Source organism: Jaculus jaculus, chromosome 12 (genome assembly GCF_020740685.1).
Source record: "Jaculus jaculus isolate mJacJac1 chromosome 12, mJacJac1.mat.Y.cur, whole genome shotgun sequence".
Classification (NCBI taxonomy): Eukaryota; Metazoa; Chordata; class Mammalia; order Rodentia; family Dipodidae; genus Jaculus; species Jaculus jaculus.
In genome coordinates, this window is record NC_059113.1 from 106,595,348 (window position 1) to 106,615,688 (window position 20,341).

The 20,341-nt window shown below is 38.7% G+C and overlaps 1 pseudogene; it reads right to left on the reverse strand.

The window, feature by feature from the left end:
- Positions 1 to 14,312: 14,312 nt before the first annotated feature.
- On the reverse strand, positions 14,313 to 14,617 carry LOC101604067 (annotated as a pseudogene).
- Positions 14,618 to 20,341: the final 5,724 nt, after the last annotated feature.

Here is a 20,341-nt window from a genome sequence, read left to right on the forward strand (position 1 = left end):
TTGCCTGTGAAGCCTAAGGACCCCAGTTCGAGGCTCTGTTCCCCAGGTCCCACGTTAGCCAGATGCACAAGGGGGCACATGCGTCTGGAGTTCGTTTGCAGAGGCTGGAAGCCCTGGCGCGCCCATTCTCTCTCTCTCCCTCTATCTGTCTTTCTCTCTCTGTGTCTGTCGCTCTCAAATAAATAAATAAATAAAAATTTTAAAAAAAAGAGTTAGGTGATAGACTTAACTAGACAAAGATTTATTTTTATTTCCTTTTGGTTTTTCCAGGCTGACCTGGAATTAACTCTGTAGTCTCAGGATGGACTCAAATCATGGTGGTCCTCTTACCTCTGACCCCTCGAGTGCTGGCATTAAAGGTGTGTGTGGCACCAGACCCAGCTATGACAAAGATTTTTAATGGTCTATTTTTGATACATTTAATGAACTAGTGAGAATAAGGTATAAAAGACAAAAGGTAAATATAGATGTTTACCTGGAACAAAATGCAGATTATAAATGAAGAGTGGAAAAAATTAGAAAGGCATCAAAAATAAATTATGATTTTGAGCAGTATCTTAAATGAAATTTTAAATAATCAGTAGGGGTGGGTTAACAGGCCAGCTAAGAAGGAGGAATTTATAGCCAAGGCATAGGAGTAGGTCTAGGTTGGTCAATTTTACAATGTTAGCTTTAAAATCCATGAGTCTGGAATGCTTTTTTTTCCATCTAGTGTGTTCCTTAATTTCTTTAAGTATACTGAATTTTTACTGTAGAAGTTTTGATTTCCTTATTAGGTTTATTCTGAGGTGTTTTTAAATTTTATTTTTAATTAATTTATTCGAGAGATTGGGAGAGTAATAGGCAGATAGACAGTGAGCAAGCTAGAGAGAGAGAGAGAGAGAGAGAAAGAGAGAATGGGTGTGCCAGGGCCTCCAGCCACTGCAAAGGAACTCCAGATGCATGCACCCCTTGTGCATCTGGCTTATGTGGGTCCTCGAGAGTCGATCCAGGATCCTTTGGCTTTGCCTGCAAACACCTTAGCTGCTAAGCTATCCCTCCAATCCAGTTTCTGAGGTATTTATTGAATCCACTCTAAATGAGACCTTTTCCCTGATTTATTTTTCAGTATGTTTATCCTTGGTACACAGGAAAGATACTGATTTTTGTGTGTTAATTTTGTATCCTTCCCATTAGCTGAAAATGTCTATCAATGCTAGGAGTAATTGGGTTACAAAGTAGAATTTAATTCCTGAGGACATCACACACTTTGGGTATAGGATATAGAGAAATCAAGATAGATGGTGCTAGAAGCTTCCTCCAGTCTGGTTTGTAGATGCAGAAGGTGCTGCTGGGGGCGAAAAGTAACTGGTCTACCCAGCAGTAGACCCTGCAAGCTACAATACTGACGTACCAGGCAAGATGTGCCCACTGGAGGCATGGTGGTATGACTGTATGGGAATAACCAACTGCTTTCTGATTGATTTTGAGGCCCATTGCTCAAGAAGGTATTAATGTCTGGTACTGTAAACTTGATCAAAAGCTCATTGCTGAGGAAGTCATTAGTCCTGGGTGGGGACCCACTGCTATTGTTTTATGAACGTTTTATCGACCTGCCTTCTAGGAGTTTACATTTATACCCACAGACGAGTGCTGCTTCCAGCCTAGTTCAGGACAGTCCATGTTGCTGTTGCTGTTGTTTGTTGCTGCTGCAATGGCGGAAGGGGTGCAGACCAAAACCTGGTCCGAAGCTGAGGCTCAAATATCAGCTAATGATTTCTAGGTAAAGCAGTCATGCTTCTCAATGGTGCCGCCCCTGGTAACTGTTGGGAAGAAGAAAGAGTTCAGTGGCAATGTGTGGGGGAACATGAAAAGTTAATGAGAGTTGTGTTTGATCACAATACAATGCATACATGGGAGAAATTTAAAAAGAGTTAAAATCACCTTATAAAGAACTAATAGATATTATGAAAATAAATACAAATGAAAGATTTTAAATTTAAATTTTTCACAAGGAAAGACTCATAGATAGTAATCAAATGTTACCCTGCTAGCAAAATAAGGCAATTTTCACTTCTTCACCCTGATTTTACAAACGTAGGAGTGACTGAACACCAAAAACTGTAAGGTATCTGGAATCATCTGCAAGCCAAAATCTAGTTTTTTGTGGGAGATTTTTTTGTTGCTTTTTATTCAATATTCAGATGAAAGGTACAGTGTTAACACCTGCATCTCCTACTGATTTGGAGGTTGGAAAGAAAATTAAGTCTGTTTCTTTACTTAGCCTTGATGCCTTCTAATAGGAATAGGGTGTGTAAACCAGGTAACAGACAAGCAATTGAGATCAATTTCTAGTGCAAATTACTTCTAAAGCTTTGCATGCTAACAACTTCAGCACACAGATAGCAAGAGCCAGTGCAATTAAACTGGTGAATAAAATTATACTTTGATTATAAAGACCACTGTTTAGCATGAAAGAACACTTAAAGTGTCACACCAACAGCAGTTGCTTTAAAATATGTTCAAGCAAATTTTACTTTAATAATTGCAAAGCCAAATATTTTATTTTATTAATACATAGAAGAGGTAAGATATTAACATATCTATTGAGCTATAGATGAAAAAGTTTCAACTTGTCCTAGACACATCCCTTGAGGCACAAACACTGCATTGTCCCTGGTACGCCACATTAAACTCTAACACTCATAATAAAGTGACTAAACTAGGTTCAATGAACATATATTCACACTTAAATGGATAGGCATCATGTTACAAATTGAAGATAAAAATGAAAATATATATTGTCAGCAATACAAGTTGTTCATAAAGAAAGCAAGATCATTATTTTAAGCTATATATTAAGGTATCTAATTACTTTATTGTCACATTTTAGTTTGTTTTTAAACAGGTTTTCTCTCTTTGTCTCTCTCTTTGTCTCTCTCTTTCTCTCTCTGCTTTTTGGATAGGGTTATCCACCAAGTTACTCAAAAATTGTCTCCTGTTATTATCAGTCTTAGAATGTTCAAGAGAAAGTGAATTGGATGAGGACTTGGAGATAAGTGAGAAAAAGCATTCACAAAAAGAGGGAGGGACTGAGAAGAGAGAGGAGGGAATAGAGAAGAGAAGGAGGGAGGGCAGAGGGGAAAGGAGAGGGGAAGAAAGGAAGGGTACAAGGAGTCCCATACTTTTAACACCTAGAACACAGTGATCTCTGTCATGGTGATGAAATACGTCCATTGAGGAGATGAAATGCTTTCCTCAGAAAGACAAAAATTCCTGAAAATGAAAATGATTACATTCATAATTTCTATTTATTTATTTGAGAGAGCAAGAAAGAGGGAGAGAGGGAGAGAGAGAGAAAATGGACACAAAGAGGCTATACCTAGTCAATGCTCAAAATTTGGCCACTGTTATTCATTGCTATTATATCACTACACAATGGGTGTTCTAGAGACAAAAATGGAGAGAGGCTGTACAATACAGGAGGAGTAAGAATGGCGGTCAGGCGAAATGCAGCTTTATATTGAGTAATTAAAAAGAACTCAACCAGCAACAGCTAAAAGGCAGGTGAAATCAGCTCAGAGGTTGTTGGAGTAAGAGTCAACACACTGCTTGCCACTAGCAATGTCTTGTTTCTGGGTTTCTGGTTGGGATATGAAGGACTATCCCAGGGGTCATGGTCACCAGGTGTTACTTCTATAAAACCCCAAGTGATACTGCTTCTGTTGTAGTTTCCTACAAGTGATACTGATGGTTGCTCTCCTGGCATTCTGGCCATGCTGCCAGTAGGGACCATTCATAGCCGAAGTGGGTTGGAACTATATGCAAGTGGATCATGGAAAATGGGAAAAACAGCTGGCCAAGTGATACATCCCTCCTCCTTTTTCTTTCCTAACTATATACACGACCACTTTCTCAGAAGTTCACCATCAGCTTATCTAGAAAAGCTAAACCTTATTAAATCCATTCTCTTTTCCAAGAATTACAGCATAAGAAACATGTATAATATACAAAGGTATTTAAGTAAGCCATACTGACATGTGCTAATTCCTCATTTATATTTTTTCCTAAATGTATGTAGCTTGACCTCCCATTACTTTTGACATATCATAAAACCTGTAGTCAACAGAAGCATTTAGGTCTTTCCAATGTTATTGCCTCAAGAGTTCCACAGAAAATAAGATACAATGATCCACACATTTGTTAACCTTTTCTTAATAATACCAGCATGCTGTGTGCTGCTTTTGCCAGCTGCAATTAACAACAAATATATTCCAAGGACACATCTGGTCCACAGAGTGTCTATTTTCCAAAAGAATAGCTGCAGGAAACATATCAACATGCTTTGTTCAAGTGTAACATAGCCAGTTCTTAGTAGAGTAATGAAGTGTGTAGCTGGGTTCGTCCTAGTACTCAGTGAATATGAAACAATCAGTCAAGAGCCTCTGCTATATTTTTATAACAAACTTCTCAAACCATCATAAAAATGAAATGTCTGATGGATGTTTATACTCATTTACTGATGCACTACAAATCTGTCATTTCTCATGTGCTTTGGCAATGCGACAGACAGGAGGTTAAAGGAGATATGTTGTCACAGTCTATCTTTATCACCTTCAGAGAGGAGGCCTTTTGAAGATTCCAGACCAGAGGAATCAGATAGATAGGTTTATAATTTATCTTGTCTATATGACTCCTAAAAAGAGTATGTTTATATAAAGGCCAAGATGTACAAGGAGAATGAAATATACCTTTAGATGAAAATGCATGTCTTTCTAAGTATTAAGCTACTTTTTAATCAAAGAAAATGCTGTTCTTCATTTGGAAATAAAGGTGATGTAAGACAGTAGAGAGAATTTGATATCTAAAGATTTACAGTCTTTATGTAAACTAAGAATGACAGTACAGGCAGCTTGTGTGGACTAGTCTAAAATCAAAACCAACCAAGGGAACTATCTTTTCTCCCATCTTTTCTGATGTTCCTGACCTAAATTTCCACTTTTAAGATTAATTCTTATCTAAGACAAATTTTTCCTTCATAAAATCCAACAGATTGCATCAATGTTACATACACAAACTATGTACTGATTTGTTTAAGAAATCTATGTCTCTTTGGCATGAAGAACAATTGATTTTTTTTTTTTAAGTTCAGATATTAGGCTTCAGTTTCACTTCTATCCTTATGTTTGATCAAAAAGACAGGGCATAGAGGCTGGAGAGATTTCTCAGTGGTTAAGGCACTTGCCATCAATGCCTAATAATATGAGTTCAATTCCCCAGTACCCATGTAAAGCCACATGTATAAAGTGGTGTATGCATCTGGAGTTTGTTTATAGTGGATAGAGACCCTGGTACACCCGTTCTCTCACTTCTCCAAATAAATGATGTACTTTTGAAAAGGAATGAAAAAAGAAAGTAAAATAATTTAAATTACATCTTAGGGGGCCAGTGAGATGGCTCAGCAGTTAAGGCACTTTCCTATAAAGCCTAACTACCTAGGTTTGATTCCCCAGTAACCATGTAACCATGTAGAGCCAGATGCACTTTGGGCAAGCTCCTTAGCTACTAATTCATCTCTCCAGAACTTTCTTTTATTACTATTACTATAATTATTAAAATGGAATGTGCTAATTTTGAGATGGAAAAAAATCTACATTAAGATGGATATTAATTTATATGACACAAAATTCTACCTATCAAATTGGATGAAAATACAATTTTCAGTTGTAGAGCTATTAAAAAGGATGAGTCCCTATTTTTCTAGTATAGTGTTTAGCTAACGTATTTAAGGTAATTGTTATCATTCATTCTATGCATCATTGATATTTTAGTTTTATTTCTAATTCACTAAATATTTTTCATTACACCTTTTCCCATTTTATCCTGAATAAGAAAATATGAGTATCAATGGTAGCTATAATGTCTAAAAATTCCTTTCCTTATAAATTTGAGTGGATATCTAAAAAGAAAGTAAAGTAATGGCTTAAGCCTTATGTGGTCATGTACATCTGAGTAGTTGAGGAAGGAAGAATGTGGCTAATCCTGGCTATTCAGTGAGGCTCTGTCTCAAAAAGAAGGAAAGAGGTAAAAGAGGTGGGAGGAGAAAGATGGAGGTAGGCAGGAAGAAAACACAAAAAAACTTTTCTTTTTGAAATTTTGATTGATTAATTCAAATGTATTTAATTAATTTAAACATCAAGTATATTCTTATTAAGCATATTTTATATAATTTTAGTAACAATGGTTTTATCTTGGATATGTCTCACAATTGGGATAAGATTTGAGTAATCAAGTCAATTTTTCTCTTCAAAATACAAAAGCCACTTTCTCAGGAAAATGGATGGAGACATGAGGAGTCTAGTTTAATATAATCAACATATAATAAGTTACACAAACCTTATATGAACATTCTAAATAAGCACATATACACAGAATGCACCCTGCACTTAATATGAACTCTTGCTCAACATTAACTTTGGCTATTAATCCACTTTGAATTTACATGCCAAGTCTTCATAGGCACTGGAGTAGAAATGGGAATAGAAGTTTTGATTAAAGGTAATTTAAAGGTTTAAACTCTACAGTGCAGAAGAAACACATTTAGCCTCTGCACTGATGGCAATGTTAACAAGGGTTATGCCCTCTATGAAGGCAGTTAGACCTTATGAAGCATGTAGGTACTCTCATTTGAAAAGCAGAGAGTGGTAAGCAGCATGAGAAATGCATTGAAAATGGACAAGGAGCTAGGATTTACAAGGAGATACACAAGATGAAAATGAAATTTATCTAAATGATTTTATTAATATTTTAATTCATCACATTATAACATATACTTATTTTGAGAGAGAGAGAATGTGTGCAAAGACATGCCGGGAACTCCTGCCATTGCTAAAGAACTCCAGACGCATGCGCCACTTTGTGCAACTGGCTTTACATGAGTGCTGGGGAATTGAACCCGGGCCATTAAGCTTCTCAAGCAAGTGCCTTTACCTGCTGATCCACCTCTCCAGCCCCTCTCCACCCCCCACTAAGCCTCACTCTTATAAGATACTTAGCTATTATAAAAATTATGTAATTTTCCCCAAAGGTGTATTGTTAACTGATTTTCTAAGACAAATTAGAAATGATATCAGAACTACCTGTGTAATTTGACTAACTTACTTTTAAGATAAAGGGGTAAGGTACAGCCTAGAGAATAATCTTTCATGACTAATAATAGCTGAATATGGGATATCCATCCAATTGTTTGATTCTAAAGGGTAGAATCCTTCATGGCAAGTGAAGTGTGGCAGGAACATAGTTAGCTCATATCATCACATCAACATGGAGGAAGCAGAGTCTGATAAATGCTGGTGCTCAGCTTACTTTCTACTTTTCATATAGTCCAAACCCCCTCCTTAATTAATCTCATCTAAAAAAATCCCTAACAAACATCCCAAATAATTTGTTTGTATGGTAATTATAAATCCTGTAAAATTGACAACCAGAGATTAACAATCACAAATAAAAATAAAGAAAATGAAACCCATTTATTGAAGAGAATGTGTATGCTGAGAATCAAAATATGGAATACAGTTCTGGGAAGAAACTCTGTTTGTTTGTGTTGGTGTCTATAAAATTCATTTAAATGTCTGGCACACATGAGTAAAAATACATATGTCTAACATCTGGAGAATAACTGTCAGGATGGATCATATATAATCTTCCTAATGGTGTCACTTACTTCTTAGAGATATATGGGTGGTAGAACTTAGCCCATTCATTTTCAGATTTATGAGTCTTAATAACAAAGTCAAGGTCACACTTGATAGTACAGCCCAGCTTCCTGACATCATTTCTCCAGCTCATAGGACAGAGTCAATTACTGTGAACATTTCGCAGGCTTGGACCTGAGACCCTCTAAGCATAGTCTGGACCAGCACTTGGAGGGGACAGGAATCCAGAGGAACTCCCAGCAGTGAGTCAAAACCCAAAAGGAAGGCGAGTCAGCTTTAACACCTACTTCTCTTTTCTGCCAACAGCTACTCTTCCTTACAGAATCTCCAGGTAAATTTATCCAGCAGCATTAGCCCTCCATGCTTCTCATTACATGTGTTTTCCCTCTTTCTCGGTCTCTCTATTTCTCAATACACTTTCATTTTCTTTTTTTATTAATTTGAAACTTTGTATGGATATATCATGTGTTGGTACCGTTTTCTTATCCTTAAGAGCATACGCTAGGCTGTCCTTACATCTTTGTGGCACAGCCTCATGAGCCTCATGAGAGAAGAGCTGATTATAAATTAGCAGATGGCATATCTTTATCCTTTTCTTCTCAGTCTACTTTTGATTAAAACCACCAACTATCCCCAGTTTTATTTTTTTTCTTTAGATCTCTTTCTTCTATGTATATTCCCCTCATTTCATTCTTATCTACCAGCCTAATTCTAATCATTTGTCCCACTTAGTTAGTCAACATCTTACTGCTTGGACAGACTAATTGACAATAAGCACTTTAATGGCTGAAAGGCTTATTTCAGCTTGCAGTGTCAGAACATAGATTCCATCATGGTGAGGAAACATGAGGGGAACAGAAAGCAAGCATTAGATCAACCCACAAACAGGAAAGAAGTGAAGGCTGAGAAACGCTAGTGCTCAGCTCACCTTTCCTTTGTGTGTGCTCCAGGGTCCTTGGCTCATGGAATGGTACTGAAAATAGTAAGGAAGGACCTCCCCACCTTAATTCATCTAATCTAGAAAATCCCTAAAAGACATGCCAAGAGTGCTGTTTCCATGGTGATCCTGAATCTAGTTAAATTGACAATCAGAGATTTTCCCACCCATTGTGTTGCCTTGAACATAAAAAAAAAAAAAAAAATCCATAGCATCATATGTTGTGATTAAACCTCATGTTTGATCCCAAAGTGGTGCAAATTTGGGGAAGTGGAGCCTTGCAGAAGGACGTGTGTCATGGCGGGTGGGCCTTGGGCTTTTGTAGCCCAGCCCTTCTTGCCAGTGCTAGTTGATTCTTGTTGCTTCCTCCAGCTAATGTGACAAGATATTATGTCTGTTCTTCCCACTATAATGAAGCTTCCCTTCAAAACTATAAGTCAAAATAAACTCGTTCCTTTCATAAGCTGCTTCAGGTCTGGTATCTCTCTCTCTCTCTCTCTCTCTTTTTAATTTGAGAGTAACAGACAAGTTGAGAAAGAGGCAGAGAGAGAATGGGCACGCCAGGGCCTCCAGCCACTGCAAACGAACTCCAGATGTGTGCGCCCCTTGTGCATCTGGCTTACGTGGGTCCTGGGGAACTGAGCCTCGAACCAGTGTCCTTAGTCTTCACAGGCAAGTGCTTAACCGCTAAGCCATCTCTCTAGCCCAGGTCTGGTATCTTAACTAGCAACAAGAAGGTAACTGTTATACCCACCATGCCCTTTCTTTTCATTTCTTTTCTACTTATAACTTTGAATCACTTTTCTTTTTATATTTTTATTTTTATTTTTTTTTTGATAATTTTATAAAGGAGGGTAATTAAGGGAAGGAAGGGAGTGTGGGAGGCAAGGACAGAGAGAAGACTTAGAGTTAGTCTTTCTAAATGTTTCCTGTCCATGCATACCCATAGCATCAGGATGAACTGACTTTAACAACCATTAGAAGATTTAATCCCAGCACTCAGGAGGCAGAGGTAGGAGGAGCACCATGAGTTTGAGGCCACTCTGAGACTACATAATGAATTTCAGGTCAGCCTGGGAAAAACTACTTCAAATAACCAAAAAGAAAAAAAAAAATTAGAAAATGAAATAGGTTGGTGATCCTAGGCATCTGATTTCACAAGATAGCTTATGGCACAATAGAAATGTAGGGTTATTACAATGAGACTTTTAGTAACCAGAATCATAAAGCAATTAGCAGTACAAGTCAGAAATATGGTTTGGGGACTTATATTAATCCATTAGTGTTTTCTTTAAACAGTGGAGCATTTCAAGCAGAACACAGTCAAGGAAGCAGAGTTAATATGATTGCAGTGAGGGTTTTACTATACAAATTTTCCCTTTTAAATTCATGGGGCAAGCAGGAACACTAAAGTATGGGAGATAAATTAGAGGTGCAACGATGACATTGTCAATTTGAAAAGATAATCACATTCAGGCCTAAACACAGAGAAACAGAAATGCATGGAGTTGTCCTGAGGCAGCAGGTGACCCTCCACATTCTCATTTAAGTAGGCCAATTGTCAACCCTATACTGTGGACCCGAGGCCCCTATTGGTCCTTGGGTTTAGCAGTTGGAAGAACTGATATCAATGAGAGACTGAGGCTATTCTAAGCCTTGGGAATTAATGGCCTTGGCTTACTCCTGTGTTTAAAATATGTTCAACCCCCTTTTAACCAGCTCTGATCTATAACTATACAAAAACCAGGATTCTGAAAAATAAGATTCCAACTAAATCCAACCAGTAGGGCACAAAACATGAGCAAACTTTTAGGCCCTACAGATATCATGGCATTTAAAACTTCATATATTGGGTGAAATTAGCAAATGCCCCATGTCATCTTATTGAGATGAACAAACTATATGATTATTTTTTTAAATTTTTTAAAGATTTTATTTATCAGAAATAGAGAAAGAGAATGGGCATACCATGGCTTCCAGCCACTGCAAATGATCTCCAAAGGCATGTGCCACCTTGTGCATCTGGCTTACTGGGTACTGGGGAATCGAACCTAGGTCCTTAGGCTTTGTAAGTAAGCACCTTAACCTCTTAGCTATCTCTCCAGTACCGCAAATACTTTTTAATGTGGTGGTGTAGATACCTTCTCATTGCTGTACAAAATACCAGACCAAAAGGACCTGATGAGAGGAAAGTTATTTATTTTGGTTTATAGTTTAAAGGGGAAAATCCATGGCAGCAGAGGAAACGTGGCATGTGCAGAGAGTGGACATCATCACCTGGCCAACACAGGTGGACAACAGCAACAGGAGAGAGTGTGCACAGTGTCAAGGGGAAGCTGGCTATAACAGCCCTAAGCCCACCCCCAACAACACACCTCCTCTGGCACGACTCCAATGCCCTAATTATCAACAGGTGGGGACCAAGCATTCAGAGCACATGAGTTTATAAGGGCCACCTAATTCAAGCCACCACATGTGGTATTTTGGGGAGTCATTTGAAAAGAAAGATGGCATGAGGTTGATAATAATATAAATGGATAAGAGCTAGAATATAGCTTAGTTGCTATAGTGACTGCCTACCATATGCAATATCCTGGGTTCACTCCCAAGCAAAACACACATCACACACATACACACACACACTCACACCTGTCTTTGGAGGTGAAATTCAACCGAGGAAACTGCAAGTACTTAACATTTTCAAGGAAATGCAGAAAGATAAATGTTCAGTGAGGGAAACAAGGAAAACACTTGAACTTGGCAACCATAAAACTTGTGAAAAATCTTAGTTTACATAGGTGATATTTTTGATTTTGAATGTGAATGGATGCCCCACAAAATGACTTTTGTAAATGTCAGTGTCACTTGCCAAAGGAAATGACAAATGATTAAAGAAGATTGTTTTTCCTAACTACACAAGAGGAAGATGTCCCTTGTACCTAAAACTAAAATTTGCTCTTAGTGCAAGAAAGGAGAGAACAAGGGCAAGAGGACAGAATCTGATAAAAACCACCAAGACTCAAACTAACTGCCGGAGCTACAGAAAAAGAGCAGCCATCGTAGTTTAAGGAATCTAGTGAATGGTCAATAGGAGAGAACCTGGAACTGGCACATCTTTACATAACGTTGCAGGAAAGGGCTGGAGCAATGGTGCAATGGTTAAGGCCCTTGCATGCCATGCCTAATGAGCCACATTTGACTCCCCAGGACCCACTGAGAGCCAGAGGCACAAAGTGGTACATGCATCAGGAGTTTGAAGTGGCTAGAGGCCTGGTGTGCATTTATTCTCTCTCTCTCTCTCTCTCTCTGTCTGCTTGCAAATAAATAAATAAATAAATATACATATATATATAGAGAGAGATAGATATATACTATATATATTTATTTATTTATATTGCAAACAAATAAATAAACAAATATTTATTTATATATATTATATATATCAATATATATAATACATAATATATTATATATATATAAAATATATATATTTTTTAAACTAGGACAACATGGGACCTTGCTTTTAGCTGTCAATGATTTGCTAAATCACTTGAGAAGTTCTTGATGAAGGTGAATGAGCAAGTAAACAATGTTTTATGTAAGATGTATGTACTCTGTCATCCTTTTTAAGATCACCTACTATGATGGTTTGAAGGTACTATGTTCCCCATATCCTCAAGCAGGACATACTTGATCCCAAGGAGGTGATTCTTGCTGTAGGAGCTGTGTCCCTCAGGGCGGGCCTCGGCACTTTATAATCCTAGACTCTTGTCAACGAGAGCTCACCAAGACTACTTCCTTCCCCCGCTGCTGTGACAAGATGTGGCACTCCATTGTCTCCTCTGCCACACTGCCCCACCATGATGAAAATTCTCGAAACTATAAGCTTCCAGAAGCTATTTCTGGTTGTGTGTTTTGTCCCAGCAAAGTGATGGCAGCTGCTATATTTACTTAAAATTTCCAAATTTGCATTTAATTACTAAGTACAATTTGATGTGATCTGTACTTTTTTTAGTTGAAATAGAAACCCTCACAATTTAAGTCAAAATAATTAAAAATAACTTTGTTGTACTGCTGAGCAGCTCATGCGTCGATATTTAGTCTACTCAGACACGGCAAGTCACACAGCGGGAACCTGCCTTAACAAACAATTTTCTGTGCCATGCAGCAAGCTGTCCTTTGTAGCTGTCAGACAGTTGTAACTCTTGTAATTCCTCCCCTCATTATTTGTGACAGTAAGAATAGATGCTATATTTGTAAGTACTGTTACTTGCAGGTAGGATTCTAATTCAGTTTAAAATTTATAAATAAATAGTATTCTCATGACATTTGAATACTGTTTGAGAGACAGAGAGAAAGAGGGGGATGGAGAGGGAGAAAATGGGTACCCCAGGGCCTCCTGCCACTGCAAATGAACTCCAGACATGTGTACCACTTCATCCATCTGGCTTCACAAGAGTATTGGGGGTGAAAACCTGGGCCATTAAGCTTTACTAGTAAGTGCTTTTGACTGCCGAGCCATCTCTCTGATCCTAAGTCCTCATTTTATGATATCTTATTAATTTATTTGCAATGAGAGAGAGAGAGAATGGGTGTGCCAGGGCCTCTAGCCTCTGCAAACTAACTCCAGATACATGCACCACTTTGTGCTTCTGGCTCTACATGAGTACTAGGGAATCAAACCCAGGTCCCTTGGCCTCACAGGTAAGCTCCTTAATGACTGAGCCAACTCTTTCCAGCACCTAAGTCTTCATGTTTGTATCTAGCCACAGATTTCTTAGATTTTGGTTAAAACTACAAGATCCATTTGTATCCTGTCTTTTATCCAATGTCATAACCCCAAACAAGTACATTAAATTCTGTTTCTGCATAAGTATGCATGTGAAGTGAGTGCATTTGTGTATGCATGTTTGTGTGCATGTGGGTGAATGTATGTGTATGCGCATGCATGCAGATGCACGTGTGTGTGTATGCAGATGTGTGTTGGTGTGTATGCACATGCTAGTGTGTGTGTGTTTGTGTCTTTGTGTGCGCACGTGCATGTGTGTGTGTGTGTGTGTGTGTGTGTGTAGGCCAGAGATTAATATCCAGCGTTTCCTCAGTTGCTGTTTATTCTACTTACTGAGGCAAAATCTCTTGCTTTTTAACCCAGAGTTAGTCTAGCTTGCCTTCTTGCCCTGGGGGGTGCTCTGTTCTACCTCCTGAGCACTGGGATTACAGGCAGGCCACCAGTACCACCCTGCATTTATGTGGCTCCTCATTATCTAAAAGCCAAAGGGCCTTGGTTTGATTCCCCAGGACCCATGCAAGCCAGATGCACAAAGTGTCATATGCATCTGGAGTTCGTTTTCAGTGGCTGGAAAGCCTGGATGCCCATTCTCTATCTATCTATCTATATTTATCTCTCAAATAAATAAATAAAAACAAAATCTCTTTAACATTTAAAACTGAAGACTTTAATAAGTACAAAGTACATAATGAAGTGAGCTTGTGGAGTAGCCAATGAAGTTACCTAAATCAGGTGATACAAGTATCCTTTAAAATTTCTATATTTCCTTTTTTTTGTGCAGAATATTTCTTTATTAAGGTTGTTTAATATACATTTTTTTCATATGTGGTTTCGGAAGTCCTTTATTGTAAGGATTACTCTTCTTTCTGATGAAAAATAGCAGCCACAGTGATCATTGTGGGCCTCAATATTGGATAAATTCCATTTCTTCTTGAGAAATGAGTTTCCTTCTGTATTTCAAGGTAAGGCTTGGATTAAGTCTGCAGTGTCTGGTGGACTGTGATGCATCAGAAAATCTGGTGTTTTATTTCCTTCAGAATGTGTGATTCTAGAGTGGGGCAGGAGCCCTGCTGATCTCATAGTTTCTGAGGCACTGAGTTTAGGATTGTCTCTTCTTTTAGGGAAACTTATCAGTGGAGCGCGTGGCTTTACTACCTGAACCACCCTGGTGGCAGACACTATCTTGCTGCCCATCATGACCCCTGAGAAGGGGCAGCTTCCGGAGTGCAGGCAAGCTACAGAGCTTTCCAAAACAAAATATTTTGGGAAAAAAAAATCTGGTTGAAATAACAGGCATGGGTTCTTACTCTTGTGTCTTAACTGTGACACACACACAACTACCCCTTACAATCACTACCGGGGCACACATAGAACAACTAAAATCCTAATACACAATTACCCAAGAAACTAAATGGTACAGACTTTAAAATAATATTTGCTGGATTGGAGAGGAAAATATGGTATTAGAGTGTGAACTGTGGATTGCATAGTAATGCATTTCAAGCAGCATAGTAACCTGCAAACCAAGACAGATACGCTTGCTTTCAACCTCACATCTCAATTTTCCCGATTCCACTTGCTTGCTTTTATAATTAAAATGAGCTAAATGTGAACATGTTGCAAAGCTCCTCAGCAACAATCCTGAGTTATATTCAGTGATCGTGTTGCAAGTTACATAATGATAAAGGATAGTATTTCTTAACCTTAGAAAATATCTATGGGATTTGGCTTCCAATTTTGAATAAGGAAGAAAAAAAAAGACACTTAGAAAATATGACATTGATTATCTGTACTTCTTCCCATTGTAAAACCTTATCTGTGTGTAATGGGGAACCCACGGTCATGTGGTACGGTTGCCATCAATCAAGCTTCTTCCATCTCAAAAGTGTCCACAATTGCCTGCCTCCCAAGATTTTCTTGCTTACAATTTGTAATGTGCATCAACTAAATATCCCATACATCGATGTCCTGTGCATGTGGAGGACACATGACATCACCCAGCAGGTGGTAGACTTTGCAGCCAGCCTTTCTGGAGCCCTGGCATTCCCAGTTGTAGGAGCCCCTGTGATTGGGACACCCACTGGCTTCCTGCATTGCTCATCTGGCGACCATGGCTGCATCTGCATAACCAGATTTCCTCCAGCCACGAGTGAGTTCTCTGCTCAGAGCATGTGAAGTCAACTTGAGGCACTGTATCAATCAACCCCAAGCTGGGTGTAACCCTGACACTCATTTTCCTCCTCTTCAGCCCCTCCCCCAACATTGTGTGTTTCCATAGAGACCGCTGATCTGAGTCAGCTTCATTTGACTGAAGGGTTCTACTAGCTGCTTGTCTTGTCGGCAAGTTCTTCTTTTTTTTATTAATTTTTTAAATAATTTATTTTTTTATTTATTTGAGAGAGGGAAAGATGGAGAGAGCGAGAGCGAGAGAGAGAGGTAGAGAATGGGCATGCCATGGCCTCCAGCCACTACAAACGAACTCCAGACACATGCGCCACCTTGTGCATCTGGCTTACGTGGGTCCTGGGGAATCAAATCCAGGTCCTTTAGCTTTGCAAGCAAGTGCCTTAACCACTAGGCCATCTCTCCAGCCCTTGGCAGTTTCTTCTGCCTCATATCTTACCCAAATGAATCGGTTGTTTGGCCGCTGAAGGACCCCCCAAAACCAAAGCCGCAGCTACACGTGCCTCCAGGAGCTGAGGCGTTCTGCTGGGCTATGTTTTCCAGCACACCCAGCCGCCTGGGTCAGGGGCCGCCTCATTGTCTGTCTGCCCAACTCCATCTATTCAGTGCCTTCCTTCCTCGGTTAAGGCTGTGGTCTGACATTTTCTGTCACTCTATGGAGCCCATAAATCCTACAATGTGAAGCAAGGTGAGCCTTATCCAAGCGTTGAAAGGCTTATTTAAACAATATTCTCTGAAGTGAGGCTTATTCTGAAGAAATGGAGTTTTATTGGAAGTTAAATAATTATCAATAGCATCATACAGCTTCACATTTTAGAAGTGAAATGAATAATAAGAATACTTCCCAGGACTTCTGGTCAAGATAGAGACTGTTTAACTGCACCGTACCTCCCCCGGAAGGAAAGGCAAGGCATTTAGGGTTCACTGGGTCTTTTATGGGACAGCAATCTCTAATAGATCACCAGGGCGAGGGTGCAGAGATAAAAAAAAAAAATAAAGGGGATCGCTGATTCCCTCGCTCCCGAGTAGCCCACCAGACCCCAATCCCCCCAGTCAGCCACCATACCCGCAGGCCCAGCTTCAGGATACCCCTGCACTTACTGTAGGAAAGGGGTCCCAGGCCAGCAAAGTTCCACCTGCCTCACTGCACAGGGGCGATCGCTCTGCTACCCCCGCCCACGAGGGGCCCTGGGCAGGCCCCCGCTGGCCCGCTTGAGCTCCACACGTGCGCCGCCCATCCGCTCCTGCAAGCTCAGCCTGTTCTGCCCATTTGCCGGCTTACTGCTCCGGCCACCACCTGTCCATGCGCCAGCTCAGGCCCAATGCCCCATCTGCATCACCGGACCCCGCTGGTGTCCTGCTGCGGGCGACCTCAGGCTGCTTCGTGTCCCAGTGTCCCGCCACAGGCGAGTTTAGGCTGCTTCGGTTCTTGGTGCTTCAGTGTCCCTCCATGCCACATGGTCTTTGTAGTCGGTGGTGTCTCTGCGATCTTCCTGACCTGCTGTCTCAGTGAAAATGCATTTTCGAAGTTTAAATGAATGAAAAATGCAAACTAATGTAGAGTTACATGTCACTCACACATACATACCCACAAAGATACAGCAATGAGAATGATTCAAAAACTTAATCAAATTAATATGTATATTTAAAAACATACAAAATATATAAAAGAAAATAGGCATTTATAATTTTATATGAATATTTAATCACCATAAAATATTTAAGTAATAATTCTATATAGACATTATCTTTTGTGTTTATAATTTAGAAATAGAGTGCCGGAGAGTTGGCTTAGTGATTAAGGTGCTTGCTCACAAAGCCTGAAGACTCAGGTTTGATTCTCCAGTACCCATGTAAATCAGATGGAGAAAGGGGCACATGGTCTAGAGCTCATTTGCAGCTGCTGGAGGCCCCGGTGCACCCATCCCCCCCCCTTTCTCTCTTTGCCTTGTCCACTCTCTAAAATAAATAAATATTAAGAACATAATTTAGGAGTATAAATAAGATACTAAGTGTATAAGAGAGCTGGAGGTGGTAGCACACACCTTTAATCCCAGGATTTGGGAGGCAGAGGTAAGGGGATCACTGTGAGTTCAAGGCCAGCCTGAGACTACATAATGAGTTCCAGGTCAGCTCAGGCTAGAGTAAGGCCCTACCACCCCCCACACACACAAAAAAGAAAGACTATTAAAGAGAGAATGCAATCCTGATCATGACAAGAGGTTTGATTCAGAACTTAAATGTCACAACACTAGTTATCATCAATGGCTCTCATTTGTTGTCAAAATTCACTAGATTAATTATTTACCAAAAGCTATGAATTTTTAACTATTGGATGTTTGGGGAATGGATGAATAAAGTACATGGTAAAATAAAACTGTTTGATTAATATTTCTGAACTCTAAAGCTCTTAGAACACAAATATAAGTGAGAATGTAGGCAACAGAAAATTCAAAAACTTCTCTGACAGAGGGTATAACTGTCATACCCTGTATTTTCTTAGTCCTGATTATTTAATAACTTACTGACAAGCAAAAGGTTCTAAATTATGATAGACAAATTTCTAAATTCTAAAAGGAATTTCTTTCTCTGGGTTCAGTTTTTTTTTTTTTTTTTTTTTTCCTGTCTGCTAGCACTAGGTAACCAGATATTATCAGTATGCCCTAAAAGTAATTTTGAAGTCTAGTCTTTCTAATATTTGGACAAGATATCTTATTAAAGATAAGTGTCTACTATGAAGCAATCAAAAATTCATACATAACTTTCAAATCATGAACTTCTATCTATTTTAGAAGTATTGTCATTAGCTGGCTTAGTTCTCTTTAGAAGTTTAGAAGGCACAACAATATGAGTATCGCCTTTCAAGGGAAAATTTATCAGTTGCCAACAGTCCAGACTGTCACTCATGAGCCAATGTTCTTTGAAACCACAAGACTGTGTAATTTGATTTAAATACTAATCAATGTACTCATGTATTGAAACGCCCAGTTACTCCAGCAGCATGTGCAGTTTTAGGTATTTGTGTGCCAGCTATACAAATTTACTTTAATGCTTAAAAACAGATGTTATATGCTAGGACAGATTTATACTTGCACAGATATTGAGGTGAAGGTACAGATGAAGTGATCCGACACTGAGGAATGAACATTATGTCTAAAGATAACTTTAAATGTATTATCATTTGAAAATATTAAGTCTTCCAGTCTATGAATCTTAAATATGGATGCATCTGTGTACAATTTTCTTTCTGCAGAATTTTTCTAAATTTTTATAAGTGGTCATTTTTGTATGCTCTTGTAAATCAAAGGTTTTTAAACTCAATTTAACTTTTGGAACCTTTGTAACAACTTTAAACATTGAATTTAAAAAAAAAGTATTGTTTGTGTTCTTACCCATTGTATTCAATTCAGTGGGATTTATTACTTTAGAATACTCAGTAGGCTCTTGGAATCTTCTGCATAGCTTGTTATATGCTCTCTGCATCTCTACCTTTGCCTTTTATTCAAATGTAGATTTCTTTTTCCTTTTCTTTAATAATTGGTGTCTAAACAATTATGATGTCTCTCAGGAATATCTACTTAGCCCAAGACATATAAACAACAGGAACAGAAAATGTGTGTCTGCACTTATATATTGTGTATTTGAAGAGACTTATTATAAATTGACTCCATGATTTTGAAGCTGAAACATTTGAGACCTGCATGTGGATGAGGAGGCTGGAGATGCTGTTGAGAAACTGATGCTGCAATCTCAGACAGAGTTCTTTCCTTCTCTGAGAATTCCAGCTTTTCTCTCAAACTCCTTGGAAAGAGCTAAACCATCTCCCTTCAGAAAGCACTTTTTACTTAAAGTAAATCACAGTCAGTTGTGGCTGTGTGTTAGTCAGCTCTCTGTCACCCTAACACATACCTGTGACAAACAATGTAAAAAGAACACAGATTCATTTTGGCTCACAGTTTTAGATGTGTGCCAGTCTATGGTGAGTTGGGGAATTGCCTTGGGAAAGGTGTCACTTCCTGACCTGGAGAGGAGGAAGGAGAGGTAGGAAAGATACTATCTTCATGACTGGGAAAAGAAAGCAGAGAGTATGGTCATGGGACACAACTGGAGGCATGCCTTGAACGATATAAGAACGTCCCACCAACTTCCTCTTTTTAAACATTTGCCCGTCTCCAAGCTTTTAATGCATGGACCCATGGGGAGCATTTAGATTCCAACTTGTAGCAAGCTGATAGCCATAGCTACAAAATATCTTCTCAATACTGAGTGACTTAGTGTTTGAACAAGTAACAGATGCTATGGCCTACCAAAACTAATACATTAAAATCATTATTATAGATCATCTTTTTAAACCTGGTATTAGACATTTAATTTGTCATAATTTTCCATCCTTAAAATGGACATAATAATGTCTATCAAGGTGATTTCTATGGCAATCCAATGTGCTAAATTATGCAATATTACTAACATAGGAATAACCATTTCATTTTTACACAATATCTATTACCCTCTTTCCTACCAGTTTACATTTTTTCTACATGACTAATTTTTATTATCCTTTCATTTAAATCTGTAACATTTTCAAAGTCAGCATTCTTATAATTCTTGACTTTCAAATAGTACATGTTTAGGTCTGTACCCCTGGCTCTTAGTCAGAAAAATCATCATAAAAATTTAGCTCTGTACATATGTCCCATTTTAATGAAGCCACTGTCTACCCACACTCATACAAAAGGT